This window comes from Anser anser (genome assembly GCF_964211835.1).
Source record: "Anser anser genome assembly, chromosome: 19".
In the NCBI taxonomy this organism is placed as follows: Eukaryota; Metazoa; Chordata; class Aves; order Anseriformes; family Anatidae; genus Anser; species Anser anser.
Window position 1 is genome coordinate 6,465,837 of NC_139740.1, and position 13,320 is coordinate 6,479,156.

General features: G+C 43.0%; 1 long non-coding RNA gene across 1 annotated transcript in view; it reads left to right on the forward strand.

Moving 5' to 3' along the window:
- LOC310884211 overlaps positions 1–13,320 on the forward strand; it is a 45,577-nt gene that overhangs the window by 14,884 nt on the left and 17,373 nt on the right. Inside the window, exon 2 of the long non-coding RNA XR_014574079.1 lies at positions 1,843–1,943. This is a non-coding gene — a long non-coding RNA (uncharacterized lncRNA). The remainder of the gene's footprint in view (positions 1–1,842; positions 1,944–13,320) is intronic.

Here is a 13,320-nt window from a genome sequence, read left to right on the forward strand (position 1 = left end):
GGAGATAAAGGACCATTTCGGATGCAGATTGCAGTTGCTGGGTGTCATTGCAGATATATTTCTTGGTGACTATTTCATGCTGAGGCTCCCTGGAGCGTTTGAGCTGATAAAAGGTTGCCAAGCTCTGTTTTGCATCAACTCTAATCATGCACCGATTCTACAATAAAAGGGCTGGAAACGATTCTGAAATCATTATACTACCACATGAGAGATGCTTGCTGAGGATGTACGTGTGCTTGTGTTCATTGCCCAACTGAGGGGGTGGGACAAACAAAACCATTTAAACCTATTCTTTATATGTGCCCATTTATGAATTCCCCAGCAGTGCTCATTTTCCTGGAATTTTATGAATTGCTCTTGATGCTTACCATGACTTAAAACCATATCTAGTCACAAAGAAGGTCAAACCTGGAAGTTAAAGCTGGCTTTAAGTTCTGCTAGCAATGCTGATGGAGAGCAGTGTTTTAAATAGCGTGCCTTAAAGTAACACGGCAATGCAGACGTTTTCCAAGGTTATAATATATGTGGGAACTTTGCAATTATTCTTAGCTATTGTGTGGTAATCATGACTGTGCCACTGCTGTGCTACAGCTATTTTCTCTCTTTCCTGTTCTGCTAGGAAAAGACCACTAATTAAAGCTTCAACACTCTGGCAACCCGCCACTCTGGTCTCAAAAGTTGTGCTTTCTTTTCTTTTGTTCATCTCCTGGAATTTATTTATTTTTAAGTCTGGAGCTAATGAAAGGTGAAAAATATACAGACTCCAGTAACAGCATGAAGCTTGTGAGTCCTCAAAGAGTAGTTTTTCAGGAAAAATACCTGTTCATGTGTCCCGTTGACTTTTAGGGGTAAAACATTTTAACTACAGTACTTTTTGCACTATAAAATGGCTGGGTGAGAGTGGGTAGTCTTGTGTGTGTCAGTGGAACTCTTACAGTAATTGTTTTTGTCACGTGGAGCCTGAGAAATGATGCATCCAAAATGAGCTTTGGAATCACCTTGCAATGGGAAGGATATGACTTTTTAGGTCACAGGAAAACAAAGAACCTAGGTCTTTCCTGGTTTGCAGGGCTGAGGTGCTGGTCTTGACAGAGAATGTGTCAAAATGATGTGTTAAGTTAAGCAGCAAATAATAAAGGAAAAAATAGAACAGTTGTATTTCTGGTCTTAAAGCAGTTGATCCCTTTTTCTCTGCTGTGTGATAATCTCACTATCTGAATTGCTTATCAGAACAGAATTTCATAATGTAACATGCACAGAATGTGGCTTCCATCATAATGCTGTAGGTGCTTTCTATTTTATGTTTAGCAGTTTTATCTGCTCTTGCAAAAAAAAAAAAGGTTCAGCGCTGGTCACTGAGCATGGGTAACCCTAGGGCGCTGCAGAACTGTCTAGTGCTACAGTGGTTGCTGGTGCTATGAGCAGCCCTAAGTTTAACCTCAGATCCTGATCTCAAGCCTATCTTCAGGTATGTATTAGCAGTGCTCTCGCCTAGTCCTAGCGTGAGGCTGATCACCATCAGACTAGAAAACCTTGAAGTGTTTTCCAGTCACATGCTCTCCTGTTACCATCCGAGAGGGCTGTGATCCAGCTGAGATTCAAGCCCGTTTCTCTTACTTTCTGTCCAGATCTGCATGTGTTTAATAACACTTCTTTGGGTCTAATTGGTTCTGCCATCATTTTTTTTTAAACCTTCTCTGCTAAGACTCTGCCTCCTGAAGGATTTCAGGGTTGCTGCTGTTGCAGTCCATATCCCAGTTTCTTCTGTTTTTTTTCCTTGTCTCTGAGTGGAGGAGCTTTTGCATCCTTGTTTGACTTTTCTGGTTTCACATCTTTCCCCAGGTCTGAATCACCACAGCCCTGGGTGTGTGCTTCAGTATCATCTGTATCCACTGGTATGCAGGAGTCACATGCAGAGACAATTTCTTTGCCATGCCTGGTTGGTAGGTATTTGACTTGGAGGTATAATAGTGGTGGCAGGAGGATTCTCTCTGCTAGTCCTATTTTCTGACTAGGCTTGTGCAGCCACTGCTCTCAAACGATCCTCATGATGATGTGGCAGTTTCCCTTAACAATAGTGATCCTATTCTGAAAGGTGACTTAAAACACATTTCATTTCCTGCTGCTCAGCACTTTGTGCATGCAGTAATTCCTCCTTGGTTGATGAGAACCTGTCTTTACAATTTACAAGGTGTCATAATTAGTTTGCCTCTTTGCCCTTGTACTAGGAAAAGTAGTTGAGTAGCAGCGCAATAAAGGTTCCTGAACAGGATCCTGTGCTTGTCATAGAAAAAATATATATTCTGAAATGAATGAAGGGTAACAGACTAGATGGGAGTCGATCTGAGTGCCTTTACTGGTAGCTGTTAATGAGCACAGGGGAGGATGTTGTCAGATCTCTATATAAATAACTTGTTCTGTCACTTCTTGTGCTGATCAAGAAGTATGGGGACAAAGCTAGAGGTGACTTTTGTACTTTAGACGATTTTATTAAGATACGTGTAAAGAGGAACCTGAAGTCTGCAGTGAGCTGAGCGAGGCTGGACTATGGGCTGTTCTGCTGCTCTTCATTAGCTAAACAGTCCTTGCTCACAGCTCTGCTGTGCAGCATTTCCCAACCCGTCCTTGCTCACAAGTCTTTCAGGGTGTTAAACTGATGCTTCTGTTAGAGCCTGCCAAGCGGCTTAACCAAAGCCGCCATATTACTCAGGCTGGCTGTTGACTGAGTTTGTCTAAACTGCTGTTCATGGTGCACAACGGACTTCCAAGTGTAACCTATTGATTGCATTCACGATATGTGGCTTCTGAGAAGCCTTGCATCACTGCTCTGCAAGAAGGCTGTATGCTGCTAATTGTTCTGACTTAAGGGTAAACTGAACTTCTAAGTTCACGATTGCATTATAGCTAGGACCTTTATTGGTTTCTCACAGGTGATTGTATTGCTGGAAACTTTTCTGATCAGGAACCAAAACAGAAGATTTAATAGCACCCAATTTTAAAGAAATAGGGGCATTGTCAAAAACATTGGAGCAAAGACTGCAGACATTGGTAAGAGAAATAAGTCATAAAAACTCCAAACGTGCTAGTCTATTGGTACAGTATCCTGTAACAGCAATAATGAACACAATTATGGGCTCCACAAATAAACAGATAAGAGCTGGAAATGAGGAAGAATGTGTTTTTGGCACTTGGAAAGAGAAGGCAGAACCTTCCTAGCTCTGCTCTGAAGAGAGACCCATCCTCATTTAGAGACTCCATCTGCAGATGTTCCAGATATGCAAAACTTGTCCCGCTTTGATAGTTGTCTGCTTGGAGCTTGGACCAGTGGAGCTGAAATGTTCCTGTACTGCAATGTACAGATGTCTCAATAACTTTATCGATGTATGGGAGCAATTCAGCAGCCTGTGTTACCATTGCAAAGTACAATTGCACAGTTGTGCTGCCATTGACCTCCAGCCAAGTTCTTGGGAATTTTAAATAGGATGCAGCTGAGCTACCCGGCATACGCTGATACAGAAATAACAGTAGTACAGAGCTCCTGGTTCAAAGGGGGAAATACAGAATTTTGTTTCCCTTTAAAGACTTCAGCTGCCCTTATTTGTAAGACTTTAGCAATGCTTGTTTAAGCGCTCCTCTTCCAGTTGTACACAGCTCTGCAGCTCCTTGGCTGCTGACTTACGGGGCTCAAGGAACCAAGAAGATGCCCTGTCCTGCTGAATACTGTCTGATGTAATTTCTAAAAGAACTACACTTTCACATGGAAAGTGCTTTCACACCATTTTAACTAGCGTTAATTTTATGATTGTGTGTGTGTGAAAGCCACATCTCCAGTCCCTAATTAGGATTTAGATTCCCATTAGTCAGGCTGATCTAATGACAATGAGGCATCTGATAATGACATGAGACATTGGAAAGGCAGCATTTCTTATCAAATAGCTCATTTGTTTTCCAAATGGTCAGCAAACACTAATGAACGAGTCTTCCCCAGGCTTCCTTTTAGGAAAATAACTCTGGGTAAAGAGCTGGGTGTTATTAGGCCATTTGTTTCCACCAGCAGCAGAACTAACAGGCTGGCATTACACTTGCAGTTATATGTGGTGTTCAACACCTGAGACTTCTGCAGTGGTAGCTGGAGAGAAGCTTTATGTGGAAGTCTTTGACATTAAAGGCAAAAAGAAGCAAGAAGCCCATCACTGTTAACAGCTTCTATGTCCTGGAGACAGCATCCTTAAGGAAGGGAAGTGTTTGGGTTTTTGGATAAGGACTTGGGGGAGCTGCAGAAGGTGAGGTGCTGAGCTGAGGCTCCTCAGTGAGGGGAGGAGAGTGCACACTGAGGTATTTACTTCTCATTGCCTTAGTCAGAAAGTGCCAAGTCCTACAGGGAAGCACTGGGGAAATATATTTGTGAGGAATGAAGTGCGTTGCTAGCCTCTGTCAAGTGTAATCTGCAGCAGGCAATTAGCAGTGAGCTCGCTCACTCAGTGCCAGAAGAGGATGGGTATGGGTGAGGGCTGCCAATTCTCGTGCTTGTTATTCTCCTGGGGAAAGAGGGTGAGCTGAGCCTGTGCTCCAATGTCCACGCTGGTCACACCTCTTTCTGGAAGGGTAATTTTATTTTTCCCTTTTGCTGTGAATATTCTTAAGCAACGCTATGCAGATGGAGGGGGGAGAGCTTGTTTTCCCAGGGAGTTGCTGATGTCCTTCTGCCAAACATCTGTTGTGGTGCCTTTGCAAGCTGCTGCATCTTCTTCCACCTGCCAAATCTGAGCTGGTGTCTGAGGACCACTTCATTGCAACTGGGGGGATGAATGGCAGCCCTGGCAAGGTGAGAAATCAGGTCAATGCTGCCTGGAGACAAGGCAGGCAGAGCCAGGGCAAGTGCTAGAGAGCAGCAAAAGAGAAATTGGGTACTTTTTGTCCAGGAGTAAGCAACTGTATGGCAATCCATGAAAACAGGAATTGCAACAAAAGGGTACAATTGCCCTGAGGGTCTGGGGGCCATGAACTCTAAGCTGTGGATAAAATTTAATCTCTCCTGAGATGTAGGAAACCGAGAACTGGCTTAAGCATTCCTCTGCTGGAGGAATAGTTCAGAGCTATTCAAGAGCTTTGAAAACTCATACAGAACTAGACTGAACTCTGAAAGATATCAGTTTGAGCATGTTTTGGTTAGAAAACCAGCAAACCACGAAAGATGATGCAAGCTCCCTGTAGTAGCGATGGTAACGTGCTGTAGTGTCCTATGGCCCCTTTTGAAACAGTTAGGGCCAGCCTGAGTCCTGGCTCATCCCATTCTCATTTTGAATCCTGCAGATTAGCCCTCTGCCTTTTAAACTAAAATCTTGTTCTACAATGAATGCATTAGTTACCTGGGTAAATGCTGGCAATTGCATTTTTTTATCACCGTCAATAGACCTGCCTTTTCAAACAAACAGAAGCAAATTTCCTTTCTTTCTCCAGTAATTCTCCAGAGGATGGGAGCACAGAATCTACATGTAAATGGACTTTATTCAGATTATTCAGTTTTAAGAGTTGTTTTTCCACCTCTTACTACTTGGTTGAGCAGCATAAACTTCATCTGCTTCCCAAGTCCTTACTCTGCTGTAGTGAGTCTGTGTGAAATTACCAACTGAGCACAGGGCCCTTCCAGGCATTGGAAAGCTGAGCAAATAGCCTGGTTAAAAGCAGTCAGCAAGCATCTGAGCCAAGTTCAACCCTGTGCCCTGGTTGCCTGAGGATCCCAGCTATAAAAAGTCTTGCTGTCAGCTTTCACTTCAGGAAGAGGCATATCTGCTCCCAGTGAGGTCCCTGACCTGTGTTCAACTGCTTTCAGCACATCTCACTCTCACCTTGCAGGCGTCCCTGGCATATAAGGTGGCAGCAAATTACATGGGGACTTGGGGCATCCTTCCTTATGGAAAGTAGCCCTGGCTTTCAGGTGACTTAAAATCATTGAAAAAATCAAAACATATTTCAAAAAATCTCATGAACAGTCCAGGGTTTGTTCTTGCTATGAATAATAAGGTATTGGAGGCAGTGGGAAAGAACAATGAAGAGCACACACTGCAAGTTGGTTTTAAGACCGTTGCTTAAACTTGGATGTCCATCAGTGGTCACTCAAGTGAACCATGAAGGCCTTCCTGCAAGGAGCTTTGGGTTGTTGTTAGGTATTCACTGTCACCACCTAATGTAAAGTTTATGCACTTGCTATTCAAAATTCAGGCCGGAGAATAAACCAATAGATATTGCTTGATGTTTTCAACAACAGGCATCAGGGAAATACTTTTGTCTTGGTGAAACTGATGCAAGTCCAGAGCAAATGCACTCACTGCAGCTGCTCCACCCATTGTATGTATTCTCCAACGGTAAAAAAAAGTCTAGAATAGCGACATTTTAAAAGTAATTTGCTTGTGGTTTATGATAAAATCACTTTTGTCTAGGACATTGCAATCATTTGCTATGCACTTAAATCAGTCTTCCCTGACTATACGTGTTCTTAGCAGACACTAATTAGATGTTAGGACATAAAATTACAAGCCAGAAATACCAGCCATGTTTTTGTCTTGTAGTGGTTACTAAACACTTAGAGAACTACAGTATGTCTGATGCTGTGTGGTATTTGTTGCACTTGCTCAGTGAACACTGGTACCTGTTAGCCACACTGAAGAGCAAAATCAGTGGGAATGAGTGGTATTTACCTATGGGACAGTGATTCAAATCCACCTCCAGTAAGGACTTGAGCAGCTGAGATCTGGATCTGATGTTGGCATCTGTCCCTTCCTGTGCTTTGAAAAACTGCATCCACAAACGTGGCCATTCACAAATACATTTTAGCCTGTTAGATTCTAGGCATCAATCCCCTATTGTAGGAGCGTGCTATTTTTCAGCTGTTTGATGGAAATGCTTTATTTCACAACTCTCATTTATGCCTTTAATGAGGTACTATTTTTTTAATAATAGGCACTAACAGGCCCTTGATAATAATACAAATTAAGATCTTTAAGGTCCAATATATATAATTGTCAAATCATTTTGTTCTTGACAGTACCGGGGGTGTGGAACAGAAACAGTATGTGCTATTTCAGTACCAAAATATTCCTCCTGAGGGAGAGATCAGAGGCCCAGGAACACTTGTGGTCTCTGCCCTGAGCCACTGAAAGGTTTGAAATGACCTCACATCTGTCCTGGCTTTGAAATGGAGGAAGCAAAAGCCCAGCTGTGGAAAGCTGCTATAGAAGATACCTGCCTATAGCTAGGACATGGGCCTTGACTAATTTTTCTGTAATGTAGCAACACCTTCTGGCTCCATGCGTCTTTTCATTCCTCTGGTGAGTTCACCCTCTTTGACACAAAGTGACGACAACTTCATTTAGTTACGGGTTGAAGAATTACTTTCCATTGTAAAAATTGTCATTTTTTTTCATTTGAAAGTTTCCCTATAACGGAGTCCTCACGGATGGCCTGCTACTTCATTAGCTCAGTATGAATCATTCCAGCAGTGCCTTCCCCATGCCATATGGTCCTAATGCCCTGGCTCTGATAACGTGCCCACAAACAGCAGGTACCCCTGGTTGTAAACCGAGAGATCTGTGAATCTTTCCTTCCCCCAGCTGGACACATGCAGATTTGAGTCATTAAATGGCTTTTGCAGAGTGTTTTTTTTTTTGAACTGCAGAATGGCTCAAATGGGAGTTGTGGGTACCATCTGTGGTAAGAGATGAGCAGTGTTTTTTCTTTCATTTCAGTTAGAGCTCCTCCTAATCCTTTGCTTAGAAATAATGGGGGATTGCAGTGGCCATTCAGGCTATACAGAAATGTATTTTTCTGGGTTGCCAGATGGAAGTGGTCCCTCACTGGGGGACTGCCACCATTTGAGGTGAACAGTTATTTCAGAAAAAGTATTGTCTCATTTATCTGTTGTAGCAGTTAAGTGTTCTCAAATGCTTCAGACAGGCTCCTACACTTCTGCTTTCTAACCTAGCTAACCTAGATTTGGCCTAGTTTTACACAATCATCATGGCTATCCCCCTGAGAGATGAAGACTGTGTGCTACTCAGGGAACCAGCTTAACTGTAAGACTTCAAAATGCTGGAGGTTATGAGGGAAGGGAAAACATTCAACAATTGTTAATTACACTTGGCTGCTCAATATTGCCCAAAGGTGTGCATGGAGGAAGGAAATTGATGCTGCAGACAGGCATGTAACTTTGGCATTAGATGGGAAGTAAGATAGAATAGAATCATAGATTCACTGAGGTTGGGAAAGACTTTCAAGGTCATCAAGCCCAACCATCAATGTGATCTATTGAGTTCCATCGCTGAACCAGGTACCTTAGTGCCATATTCACGTCTCTTAAATACCTTTAGGGATGGAGAGTTCCACTTCCTTGGGCAGCCCGTTACAATGCTTGACCACCCTCTCAATGAATACACTCTTCCCAATGTCCAATGTTATCCTCCCTGGTGCAACTTGAGACTGTAAGATATGGCAGAGTTCAATCTGTTGCTAAGATATGGTAAATTTCTGGGATATATCTAGCTCCAGTGTACAGTGATTGGCACATCAGACTGAATTGGAAGGTGACCTCATGGGAGAATGGAGTTTTACTGGTTTATTTTCTCTTTAAAGGAAGCAATGTCAGGCTGTACATAAGTACTGTTATGACCCTTAGTTAGCCAAGTAAGGTGTAGGTGTTAACATCATTTGGTGTCCTTTCTATCCAAACATCAGAGGACTATTTTTGTCTTATAATGGCTGTGGCTGAGTTAGAGTGGTTTGTTTCGTTCTTAGTCATTTATGGTGCTCATCCATTAAACTTACTACAGTGAAATTAAAGAACTGTGTCTATAAGTCTTTTAATTAAAAAAGAAGTCAGGAAGTGCATTCATGAGCTTATCATAATGGTTGCTTTTATAATGCAGACAAAACACTGTTTAATATTAATCAGAGAGCAAAGAAACTGAAGGCCAAATGTCAACAGCTTTGATTGTGCAAATAAGAAATTTTCTAAGAAAGCCCACGGGAGCTCCAGAACCCATGAGCCTGCAGGGGAAGGCTGGAATGATGCATATTGTCACAGGGTGGCACCTTGTGAAGGGATTTGCCTCAATGTGTCTACAGGTAAGGAAGAAAATCCATGAAATTTACTGTTTCTTTGGTTTACATGGGGAAAATCACTGCTCACAGAGAAAGCCTGGCTTCTGGGTTTCAAGGAGTGCCTGAAGTCAGTATTTAAAAGTAGAAGGATGTGTAGGCTAGGCTTTCATTGTGCTCTTTTTTTTTTTGACTAAAAAAGCAGGAAGAGAAGGTGGATTTTTCTCTTTGGTCATTCAAATACTTTCTAATCTTTTTAAGAGTCATGAGATTAGAAATGCATTTGATAATGTTGCTGACAACTTTTATGCCTCATTGAAATGTGGAGTGTGATATAGGAAATGACAGTTGTGCATGACATTGCCTTCTCCTGTGTGGAGAAACTGCAGCTAGTTGTCAGTGATGCTGCTAGAAATTCCTTCCTCATGGAAGGAATTGTCTGTTAGGAAGGGACCCAGATAGCTGGAAGAGGAGGCAGATCTGGGAGCTATTAGAAAAAGCATCCTTAGTTGGGCAGAAATTTTGAATCTTAGATTTAATATGCAATTGAAATTGTAAGCAAACAGAAAACAGATCTCTTCTGTGCCCCCCTACCCCCTCTGATTCTGAGAAATTGCTCCCTTTTGGCACTGCATCCTCAGTTATCCACATAAGCACTGCTGTCTAGGTTTGGGATACCAGAGAAGCATTAACTATGCGAGCAAGACAGGATTATTGCACCTCATTGGCACTTAAGAAGGAACTTAAGAAATCACTGGCAACTGTTGCAGGAAACCTGAGCTTGCCAGGTACCTGGTGTAACCTTGTGTAACAGCCGGTGATCTCAGTGGTTTTGATAACCTGCCTATTCCTCTTGCCTCTCTGTGCCCTGCTAGGGAGCCCAGATAATTGAGGCCTGTAAAATCTTCCACTTAAGACTTAATTTTCATGGCCACATCGGTGTTTGCATACATATATATATGCGTGTGTGTATATATAATATATATATAAAATATTTATATATAATATATACACATATATTTTAAAAAAGGCAAATTTCTCTCTTTCTACCTGCCTTTAGTTTTCTGTTGTTTGAACTGTTTTTGCTCATCACCCATCTATTACTTAGCAGTTCAGTGCATCTATGTCAATGTATAGTGCCATCTTATTTTGTGTGAACATATAACTGGGAGAAGTGACATAATAGGACCTTGGACCTGAACAGCAAGTGGGTGTTGCAGGAGATTGGTCTGCAGCAAAAAGCAGGGAAGTGTTTTCTGTGGTGCTTTGAGCCTACAGTGCCCAGGTACATTAAGTTAAAATCTCGACTGTTTTTACAGTTTTCTTTAAGACAGAAGTTTAGGCAGGACAGACTGTGTTCAGAGGGTCGACAGGGCAGCAGCAGCATGAGTGCTGTAGAGTCTACTGTATGTGCAGTGTAGGCAGAGCCCAGCCTTCTGCACAGCCTCCCGTACATTAAAGCCATGAATCAACTTCAACAGAATTAATGGAAGAAAGGGAGCTTGTTGCTGAGTTTTTGGATTGGGCCTATTTCCAGAAAAGACCACTTGCATCAGACATTTCATCTGAGAGCTGGAGGTTGCTGGTCTGTGACGAGCTTGATATCTCACTTCTGCCCTTTAACTCAGTTTTTATCTCCATCCTCTGCTGTGGACTCGTGCCAGGTCATAACTGGCTATGTCAAAATTCAGTAAACTGTTCTAAGCTGAACTGGCATCGTGTCCTGCATGCGTAGAGCTGGGCCAGTTTGGCTGAACTGACATATGCCATCTCTTTTTGTGCACGGAGAACAGCACGTGAGTCCCCATGCCATGTGTGCATGGGCTTTGCTGGCCTCTGTGGTTGAATGTGATGTTTCAGCCCAGCTCCCAGCCCCTTCTCAAACCCTCATGAAGCAGGGGGACTTCTGGCATTGTTCGACTTCTTTTTCTGCAGTCCTTGACTGTCGTCAGCTCAATTGTATGTCTCCAGCTTTCTTATTGTCCTTTGTAACTTTTTTTCTAATTTACTTGGTTATCTCTAAGGATGTAATAAATGAAAAGGATGAAGGTGACTTGGCATAATTATCGTCTGGTAGGTTAATGGGGCCCTTCAACACACACAGTGATTATAAGCGTTAAGTCCAATTAGGAACATGGATAACAGTTCTGGAGAGAGCTGCATTTCTATATTTTCTGAACTGTGATGGATTTCCTCCCTTGCAGAGCTCAGTGTGTTTAGCTTCTCTGTATTTGTGTCTCCTAGGAGCAAAAAAAATACCCATAAATACTGGGCAGTGTTCCCAGTACTGTAGCAAAAAGGGTGCATTTTAACTTCTTTGACCACTAGCCCTGTGGATTGCAATAGGATACTCCAGGAGGAGGAGGAGGAGGAATACATCAAAGTCTAGGGAAGCGAAATGAAGAAGAGAAGGAAAAAAAAAAGAGAAAATTGCAAGGCCAAAAAAAGCAAGGATACTAATAATGAAGGGCTCAGGAGGGCATGTGTAACAAACAGCTAATTCATGAGTACAGGAGGATGAAACTTGCTTCGAAATCCCTGATCAAGCAGCCAAGGTCAGGCGTAGAAGATCAGGGGGAGGTGGCTGGAGAGGTTTTAGAGAAGGCACAGTATGTGAAGAAGAAGGGTTCAGAACTGTCTCGAATGCTGATGAAATGTTAGTTTAATAGTCACCTAGACGGAAGGAATTGTGTGGCATCTGAGCTGTATGAGTCTACATGGATTTACTGGGGATGTATAGAGCAAGGAGACTGAGGAGCCACCTTGGAATGCCACACTGTGCATGGAGGTGAGGGCAGCAAGTGGCTCCAGGTGTGTGCTAGTGGTAGCAAATCAGAGTGCTTTGCTTTTGTAGTCTTAGCTATTGTAACATTTAACATCAAATATCTTAATGCAGCATGCAGAAAGCGACTTCTCAGACCTTGAAAGTCTGCAAGTAACTGCTTTTTGTTTCACTGACCCCAGCCATAAAATCACACTGACTGCTCTGTATTGCTGGTTTATAAAGTGCTTGGAAATCTACGGGCAAAAAACAACTGGTAGGAATAGACTGAAAAATCTCCTCTGGACTTTATGTGCAGTGCTTATCAAGAAATAGGCTATGAAAATAGTTATATGCTTCAGATGATGTAGATCTATGGAGTCTGTCATTTATGTGAAGGATGCACTGCGAGACCAGAAGTATAGCAAAAAGTATAAATCCAAGTACCATGTGAGCCTTTAATGGAAATGAGAAGAAGAGGGCAGGAATGGGAAATACACAGGGTCACATTCTGCTAGCTTTACACAAAGCAGATGCTGCTGACAGTAAGTGAGGTAAGGCAGAGCTGTAAGATGGTAACTGATTTGTTAGCCAGGTATTTGTGACCAAGAAAAATGCTCTTTGCTCTGCCAGGTTGCCCATGCGGAGAACTGTGGCTCCAGTTACTTGGTTAAATACTCCCTTGCATAGCTGGCTCATATAGCTTGCGCAGCAAGGAGCGATAAAGTGCTGGGAGCTGTGATGAGTCTGCTCAAGGTCACGACCATAAAATTTGCTAAGAAAACTGTTAAAGTTAACAGCATGTGTGAAGAGGGGTCCCAAGCTGGGCTTCAGGAGGTGAACCAACAGGCCAGTGGGGCAGGAAAGATACTAAGCTGTTAAATAGTCTGCTAGAAATACACCTGCAGGGTAAGGCCTCTTGGAAAAATAAACTTGGGCTCCGCAGAAAATGGCTGTGGAGTGGTGCCTGTGGCAGGGGCTGAGGCTGGGCCTGGCCTACCTGCAGGGTTGGGCCTGGGGGGAGGTGGAGGCCTCGTGCCATGGCTGCCTCTGGGTTTCTTTGGGAGGGTTGACACAATGACTTGCTGAAAGGAATGAGCTTAATCCTGCATAGCAGAGGGCCTGCAGGTGTGGACAGGCTGTTCTGTGGTCTGTGACCTCTACTGGAGGTGAGCTGCCAAATGCAGCTCCATGGCAGATCAACGGCATGAGGCTGTGCTCGTCTCGGACCACCCCAGCAGAAATACTCTGTGATGTAGTTTTAAAGGTCAGAGACATACAGAGCGAGATCTCCCCAGGGTACAAAATCTCAGCTTGTGTGTTAAGAAATGAATGGCACTGAAAGGCTCTGGCCAGTGCTCCTCTTTCTTAGAGTAGTGATTCAGGGAGCAGTCACAAAGCAGAAACAACACAGTTAAAGCTCAGCTACAAATCAGCCAAACCGACACCTGGAAAGTCACTTCAGG